General features: G+C 37.2%; 1 non-coding gene across 1 annotated transcript; it reads right to left on the bottom strand.

Moving 5' to 3' along the window:
• Window positions 1-383: 383 nt before the first annotated feature.
• LOC115211322 lies at window positions 384-488 on the bottom strand. The gene has a single exon (XR_003881591.1). It is a non-coding gene; the product is annotated as a U6 spliceosomal RNA (small nuclear RNA).
• Window positions 489-8,001: the final 7,513 nt, after the last annotated feature.

Below are 8,001 nucleotides of genomic sequence, written 5' to 3'. Positions count from 1 at the left end.
TGGCTGGTGTTATTAAATGTGTATGACAGGTATTTCTAGATTTCTATGAAGTATCTTTTGATGTTATAGTCACATTCATTCCATGCAAACAAACAGTATGACTGAACATGTGAACGAATGCAAGACATCTGTGAGAAATAATTTGTGATGGGAACTGGCAAAACTGTCAAATGACATAGCGATCAGATTGTGACGTCATGTCGTACGTTTACTTCCGGTCGGAAGTAAGTAAGAAATTTTGGGTAAGAATGATCGGTTCAGGGGCTGGCTGTTTCTTTCTACTGCTGGTTTTGCATCAAGTGCGATAACAGATGTGTTTTATGTTTTTTTATTTTATTTAGTTTCAGCTCACGAGCTGTGGCCATGCTGGGGCACCGCCATTAGAAAATATGGAACGCTTCACGAATTTGCGTGTCATCCTTGCGCAGGGGCCATGCTAATCTTCTCTGTATCGTTCCAATTTTAGTATATGTATTGCCGAAGCAATATGTGCCATAATTTTTGTGAAATTATTTCATCTATAATCGCAAGGAAGTTGGTTAATGTTTAGAGTCACCCTTCCTCACACAGGCATTGATCATTACAGAAATAGCTGCCGAATTTCCATCATCTCACACAAGTCAGCGAAAAACCTCTGCTTGTTACTCAACCCACTGCAAATCGTTACCCTGACTTGCTCACACCAAATCCAATTAACTTGAAAAAGATGAATAGAGACATAGCAAATAAAAAGTATGGTCTGAAAGCATGGCAGCTGGATACTCATAAAACATGGAAAAATTATATCACTATATATATAAATATATATATATATATATATATATATATATATAATATATATATAAAATAAATAAACAAGGCGCTCAGGACTTAGAAAAAAATGCGCACGTTCGATTCATGCTTTTCTTCGCTTTGCATTTGTATGTGTACGGAGAAGACGCTACTATTGAAAGAACTACACAAATATACTTTACCTACATCAAGTAGAGGAAATTTAACCTTATAGTCTCCTGGCTGCGCTCATCTACGATACCCCCCCTACAAGGGAGTGGGGCAACAGATGGGTTGTTTTCATCATACCGTCACCTTCACTCGATGGGTAAGGTGCAAAAGCCCCAACAGGGGACACGGCGTGCTTCTTCACCGCCGTAACGTTTACCTTCACGCCGCTAATTTGTCCGTAAGTGCTATTCAAGACATTTGTTGGGAAGTTCTATCCCACCCTCCGTATAGCACTTCCATATCATTAAGTTTACAGTTCACTCACTTTGTGGGGCATTTCGTTCAACAGCGACGTGCAATTGAAATCGTGATTGGCCGAATTCTTCGAGGCAACATCCAATGATTTCTAGCATCAAGCTACTAAGAAGATAGCGGGATGTTTGTCATGAACAAACTGATTTATTAAAATTTTTGAAGAATAAGGGTTAAAATAAATGGAAAAACAAACACATTTGTGTGTGTGTGTGGTGCGAGGTTTAGTGTGTTGTACTGATGGGCGTAAACATGTTTCTATTACTGGACCAGGCGAGGCGTTGTGCTCCTGTTGAAAACACTTCATTTCGTTGCTCCAATTCTCTCAGAAAGTGAAAGTGAGTTTTTCCTCCGGTCAACATCATGGAAACCGGCCTTATGAGCCTCTGGCTCGGGAAGGGCCTTTGATTTGTTTGATATGCATGGGGAATGTAGGGAGGGACAGATGTGTGCGTATGTGTTTATCTATGTGTATACAAGTATGCCTGTACATATGTATATGTTTTTAATTTATACCAGAAACAGAGCTGCCTGTATGGAATGTAGACAATGTTAACACAATACGTAAGCATGATTGCACGCATCTATGCAATATAAGTACGAATGAATGGATACATGTTGAATTTATAATCTGTTATAAATGAAGAAAATTTCGAAACAGTTGTCCGCAGGTATCCTTCTTTCCTACTTCCTTCATCTCTTCTCGGGTAGATCCTCTCACTATCACTGTTTCTGTGGACGTTTCCAGTCGATGCCAATCTCTTGATGGTTTTCCTATGAAGATCAAACAAATTTCCCAGAGGTAGATGTATCAAATGTTGATAAGATGAGGGTCCTGATTGCCATATTCATCTAGTCTTTATTCAAAACACAATCGTGTGATATATTTTCATCAATGCCTCCATATTTGCAGTACATTTTGTGTGGTACAGGAGAAATTGTGTGTGACCCCTTCGGTCATAAATGACCACGGGATTACACCTAGACATTCACCTTCCGAGGCACAAGTCTGAGCAAGTTTGTTTTTTGTTATGGAAGACCAGCAGTCGCCCATGCATACCAGCTTCTCTTCTCCACGACACAGCTTGGCACCAGTGACGTCATAGCTAATTTATTAACGTGTAAGTGGCTGAGCACTCCACAGACACGTGTACCCTTAACAGTTCAAGGGGAGATTCAGCGTGACACAGAGTGTAACAAGGCAGGCCCTGTGAAATACAGATACAAGAGAAACAGGAAAAAAGAACGAGTGAAAGTTGTGGTGAAAGAGTACAGCAGGGTTTACCACCACACCTTGCCGGAGCCTCGTGCAGCTTTAGGTATTTTCGCTCAATAAATACTTACAATGCCCGGTCTGGGAATCGAAACCGCGATCTTACGACCGCGAATCCGCTGCCCTAAACACTGGCCATTGCGCATCCACTACAGGAGAAATAGAGTGATTATTATTGCACAGTTTTTGTATTGAAGTGACTGATTTTTCCACGCTCGCTAATAAAATAGGAACGTTTCTTTTGGCCTAAGTCCAAGCTTCTGTAAGATCAAAATACTGTTATTAATTCTAACCACCAGAATCGAGGATTACGGCTTACATTGGTATCTCTAGAAGTAGCAGACCCAAGCATGGCGCCATTAGAGTGTCATAAAAAAAGTGATAATGGGTTTAAAACCAAAATAAACGGAATTAGGGACAGAATATCTCCGTGTATTACTTTTGAAATATTTATAACATCAGAGGTGATTCAGTTCTATATTTAAGAGATGAGGAATTATGTACATTATTTACATTTGACGGATATTTGTCCTCATCTTGTTTGCTGTTAACACAACGTTTCGGTTTATACACCCTCCAGGCTTCATCAGGTCTCTCGGGGAAATTTCGAACCTAGGTTCTCATTCCTAAGGTATTTCTCGATGCTATTATTATTATTATTATTATTATTATTATTATTATTATTATTATTCAGATCAATGCCTCGAATCGAACTCGGAATCTTAAGGTGAGTAGCCCGCGCTTTTAACCGCTACGCCATATGCCCGTGGTTGCCTCGCTCTAAATTGTAAATGTGACAATTATTGTCCAAGAGTTTGTGATCCTCTCCATAACAGCGAATCTAAGGTAGCAGCTAAACCATCGCAATTTTTCTGCATTATATATGTAGGTGGAGGTATACGGCCTAGTGGTTAGAGAAACGGACACGCATTTGAGGGATCGCGGGTTCAAATCTCAGACCGGGCGATGTGTATATTTATGAGCGAAACACCTAAGCTTCACGCGGCTCTGGAAGAAGGTAATGGCGAACTTCTGCTGACTCTTTCGCCGCAACTTTCTCTTTCTCTTTTTCCTCCTGCATCTAGCAGCTCACCTGCGACGGACCGGCATCCCGTCCAGATGGGAAACCTATACGCCAAGTGAATCGGGAAACTGGCCCTTATGAGTCAGACATGGTACGAAAAAGAACAATCAACAACAAACATATATATATACACATACATACTATATATATATATATGTATATATATATATATATATATATATATATATATATATATATATATATATATATATATGTATGTATGTACATATGTATGTAGGTGTGTGTGTGCATTATGCATGCATTTGCAAATATATATACTTTTATTGTTTTTTTTTTATGCTATGGTGTACTTCAATCGATATGTATACTCTTATATATACCTGCATATACATACAGAGTATCACCATACGTGTGCATTTATGTATACATACTACAGAGCAAACTCTGCATTGCTTTACATATTTTCAGTTACATTAATTGGCTTCTAATTCAGTAATTAGCGATATCTTTTTCTGTTTTGGTGAAACCCAGTTGCTCAAGTTTTTTCTGAGGCAATTAGTTCCATAACCAACCGCTCTAATAATCACAAATAAAAATCTTAATTCATACTTCGGGTGCTTCTCGTATTTGCAGATATTTTTTTTATTAGTTTGGCATAATTTTCGGCTTGTATGTACATAACATACATACATACATACATACATACATACATACATACATACATATATATATATATATATATATATATATATATGCATGTCTGTTTTTGTGTGTTCTCTTCTGAATTTAATTATTTGAATTCTTCCTCTGAAGAACGAGTTAGTTTCTAACAAAGATACAAAAGTCGTTGCTGGAATGTAGGTAACGAAAATAATATCACATTCTAAACTTGAGAGAAGTCTTGTATATGATTACAGTTCCTCTTACGGATTATATTTTTAATGTGCTTCTGTTGTCGGGACCACATATGTCTGTGGGAATTGATCTGTTAGCACAGATGTATCCCTTTTCGCCTGTCCACTTTTTATATGCGGCGTCCATTCTTCTGCGGCTGTCTTCTGTGTTAAAATTCAAGTCTAGTGTGCCGTACACGTCACTCGATCACCTGCAAGGCTCTACACAAGATTCCGTAGAGATACCGTGTATTTTCATGTTACTCGTGCAAATGCCTTTGTAATGAAGCTGGGGAGAGCTAACGAGTCTATTCTTGGTGCCATTCCTCTATCGAGGGTATTTTAGGGGACACGGTATCCTCCATGCAATGAACATGGCGTAAATAGAGTAGTCCTTGTTCTCTGAGCTTACTGTATACTAGCAAATTCAATGCACGCCAGTCCCACGAAAGAGGCGACAGCTGAAGGTACCATCCTGATCTTCTTGTCATTCTTAGCCTTTAAGAAGTCGAGAAATCTAAAGTTTCTTGTTGTCGATGTTGATGATTAATAATATCTCGATGCCCCCTTCGAAGATGTTCGTTTTCTTCAGGCATGAAGGAAGGGGTCAAGCAATGATTAGAATTCCTGCTGGCGTTGGTTGGTAAATGTTATATTATCGTCCTATGAAATGTTTTTAATGAGTACCTCACGTAGATTGCCTTGCCCTCCTTGCTCTCCTCCTCCTCCTCTCCTCCTCCTCCTCCTCATCATCATCATGACCATCATCGTCGCCGTGGTCATCCTCGTCATTGATGATGTAGAAGTGTCTCCCAAGGCAGCGGTAAAATAATTAGCAGTAGAGTATTTCGCACCGATGTAACCCCTACAGTATCGAGTCTTGTTCCGAGAGTTGAAAAATTTGCTATTATTTTTAGATTCTGAAAAACAAAAGGAATACAAACTACTATATGAACTGAAGGATAATTATTGCAGGAGCTTATTATTTGCTTGAGACTGAAATAATTCCAGATCTTTGATCACCCAAAATGTTTGGCTGCCACTAAAAATAAAATAAAAAAAAGAAAAACGAAAAATCCTTATGCGATGTATGAAATTTTGGGCAATTCCATAGATTGTAAGAGGGGTTTCGTTCTCAGCTTAACACCATAAAAGCAACTGGCTTCTTTAAGGTACCCAGATGGGGTAGGAGTCCAACTAATATGGTATGCTACCTAGCCTAACGAAATTAACAGGTTCTTACACATGAAGGCGGCAAGCTGGCAGAGACGTTAGCGCGCCGGCCGAAATGCTTAACGGTATTTCGTCAGCTGCTACGTTCTGAGTTCAAATTCAGCCAAGGTCGTCTTTACCTTTCATCCTTTCGGGGTCGATAAATTAAGTAGTGGGGTCGATGTAATCGACTTAATCCGTTTGTCTGTCCTTGTTTGTCCTCTCTGTGTTTAGCCCCTTGTGAGTAGTAAAGAAATAGGTTCTTACACATGAGCAGGAAGTTACTCGAAGTACTTAAGTTTTTCGTGAAAGTATATTGTTTCCGTTATATAAATATATATCAAATGTGCATGATATCAATAAAATATTCAATACGCTTTATTGTATAGCTATAACATTCGTATACAACCCACTCATTTATTATATAACATTGTACTCTACATTTTGTAACAACCTGGTCAAGAATTATTCATTGAAAGGGAGATAAATCAGATATAAATTCTGACTATTTAACATAAGTGCATTCACCCAAACGCTCACAAATGGGAGCAATATATACAATTAAACGTATATGAAATGTACATATATATGTGATTGTCTATATAGATAAATACCTATATTATTTATATGTAACTGTCATACTATATATATATATATATTTATATTTATATATAATATAATAATATATATATATAATATATTATATATATATATATATATATATTTATATAGATATATATTATATACGCATTTCTTTATTGCTCACAGGGGGATGAACATAAAGGGGACAAACAAGAAGTGACAAAAGAGTTAAGTCGATTACATCGACCCCAGTGCGTAGCTGGTACCAATATATCGATCCCGAAAGGATTAAAGGCAAAGTTGATTTCAGCGGAATTTGAACTCACAACTTAACGGCAGACGAAATACCTTTAAGAATTTCGCCCGACGTGCTAACGATTCTGCCAGCATATATATGCGTAAATACATACAACATACATACATACATACATACATATATATAATATTATATATATATATATATATATATATATATATAATATATATATATATATATATATTGTATCTATATATTTATATATATATATCTTGTATATATATATATATTGTGTAGACATGTATACGCGTTGAGACGAAGTACGAGAGAGAGAAAGAAATGTAGAGAGTAAAATAAAAGGAATCAAATCATAGGCTCGTACGACTGGTATCCCGGATTGTGTGGTGCATACATTTCGTCCTGGACTGGACGCCAGTCTGTTGCACGGTCGCTCATTTTCGACTGCTGAGTGGACAGGGACAATGGGTAATGTGTCTTCGTCGAGAACACAAACGCATCGCTGGGTCCAGAAAGCGCAGGAAAAGAAAAGACCATCTTACTGTCGCAATTGCAATACACTAAGGCACCCCCCCCACAGTATATATATATATATATATATTATATTAAAATCTTAGGGTAGCAAGAATATTTATCGAAAAATTCTTAGTTACCAGTGGTCTAGCGAGAAGGAAAAAATTAGTCAATAGACTATATATATTCAGAGAAGAATACAGTGTACATTAAAACACAAAAGAGATACCCAAAGAATAGGATATCTGACTCACTAGAAAGAGCAGTTAACTCCAAGCCACTAAATGTTGTAATTTCGAATGTGATTGAAAAATAAAAACTTTTCACTTTCGGAATCCAACAATTAGTGGCTTGGGGTTTAACTGCTCTCTCTAGTGAGTCAGATATCCTATTCTTTGTGTACCTCTTTTGTCTTTGTATATAATATATATATATATATATATATATATATATAATATATATATATATATATATATATATATATACATGTATGTATATGCGTGTGTGTGTATGTAAGTATGTGTATGTCTGTATGTGTGTGTGTAGATAGTTCAAATAGATAGAGATGCTGGAAGATGTATGTGCGTCTATATGTGCCTGCCTGTTCTTGTTGTATTGGCTGTAGTACATGGTATTATGAATCGTCTTTATTCATTCGACAGTAGTCCATTCCGACCGATTATCCCATCTACCTGACATCGGGGTCCCACATTAAGATGAGGATCTGCGTTCTTTCGTACCTTACTTTATCCATTGCATGTTGGCGAAAAATCACCAAGCATTTAAATCGACTTTGTATTTGATTTAATTTATTTTATCCACCTTGAAGGGACAACTGGCAAAAAGTCGACTTCACCGGGATTTGAACTCAGAGAGTAGGAAGAAATATTTCACACGAGCTCTATTATCTATTTATTACCCTAAAGTAGAAACAAAATTATTAGTAATAATAATT

The sequence above is a fragment of the Octopus sinensis genome, linkage group LG4, assembly GCF_006345805.1.
Source record: "Octopus sinensis linkage group LG4, ASM634580v1, whole genome shotgun sequence".
NCBI lineage: Eukaryota > Metazoa > Mollusca > Cephalopoda > Octopoda > Octopodidae > Octopus > Octopus sinensis.
This window is presented reverse-complemented; position numbering and strand designations above follow the sequence as displayed.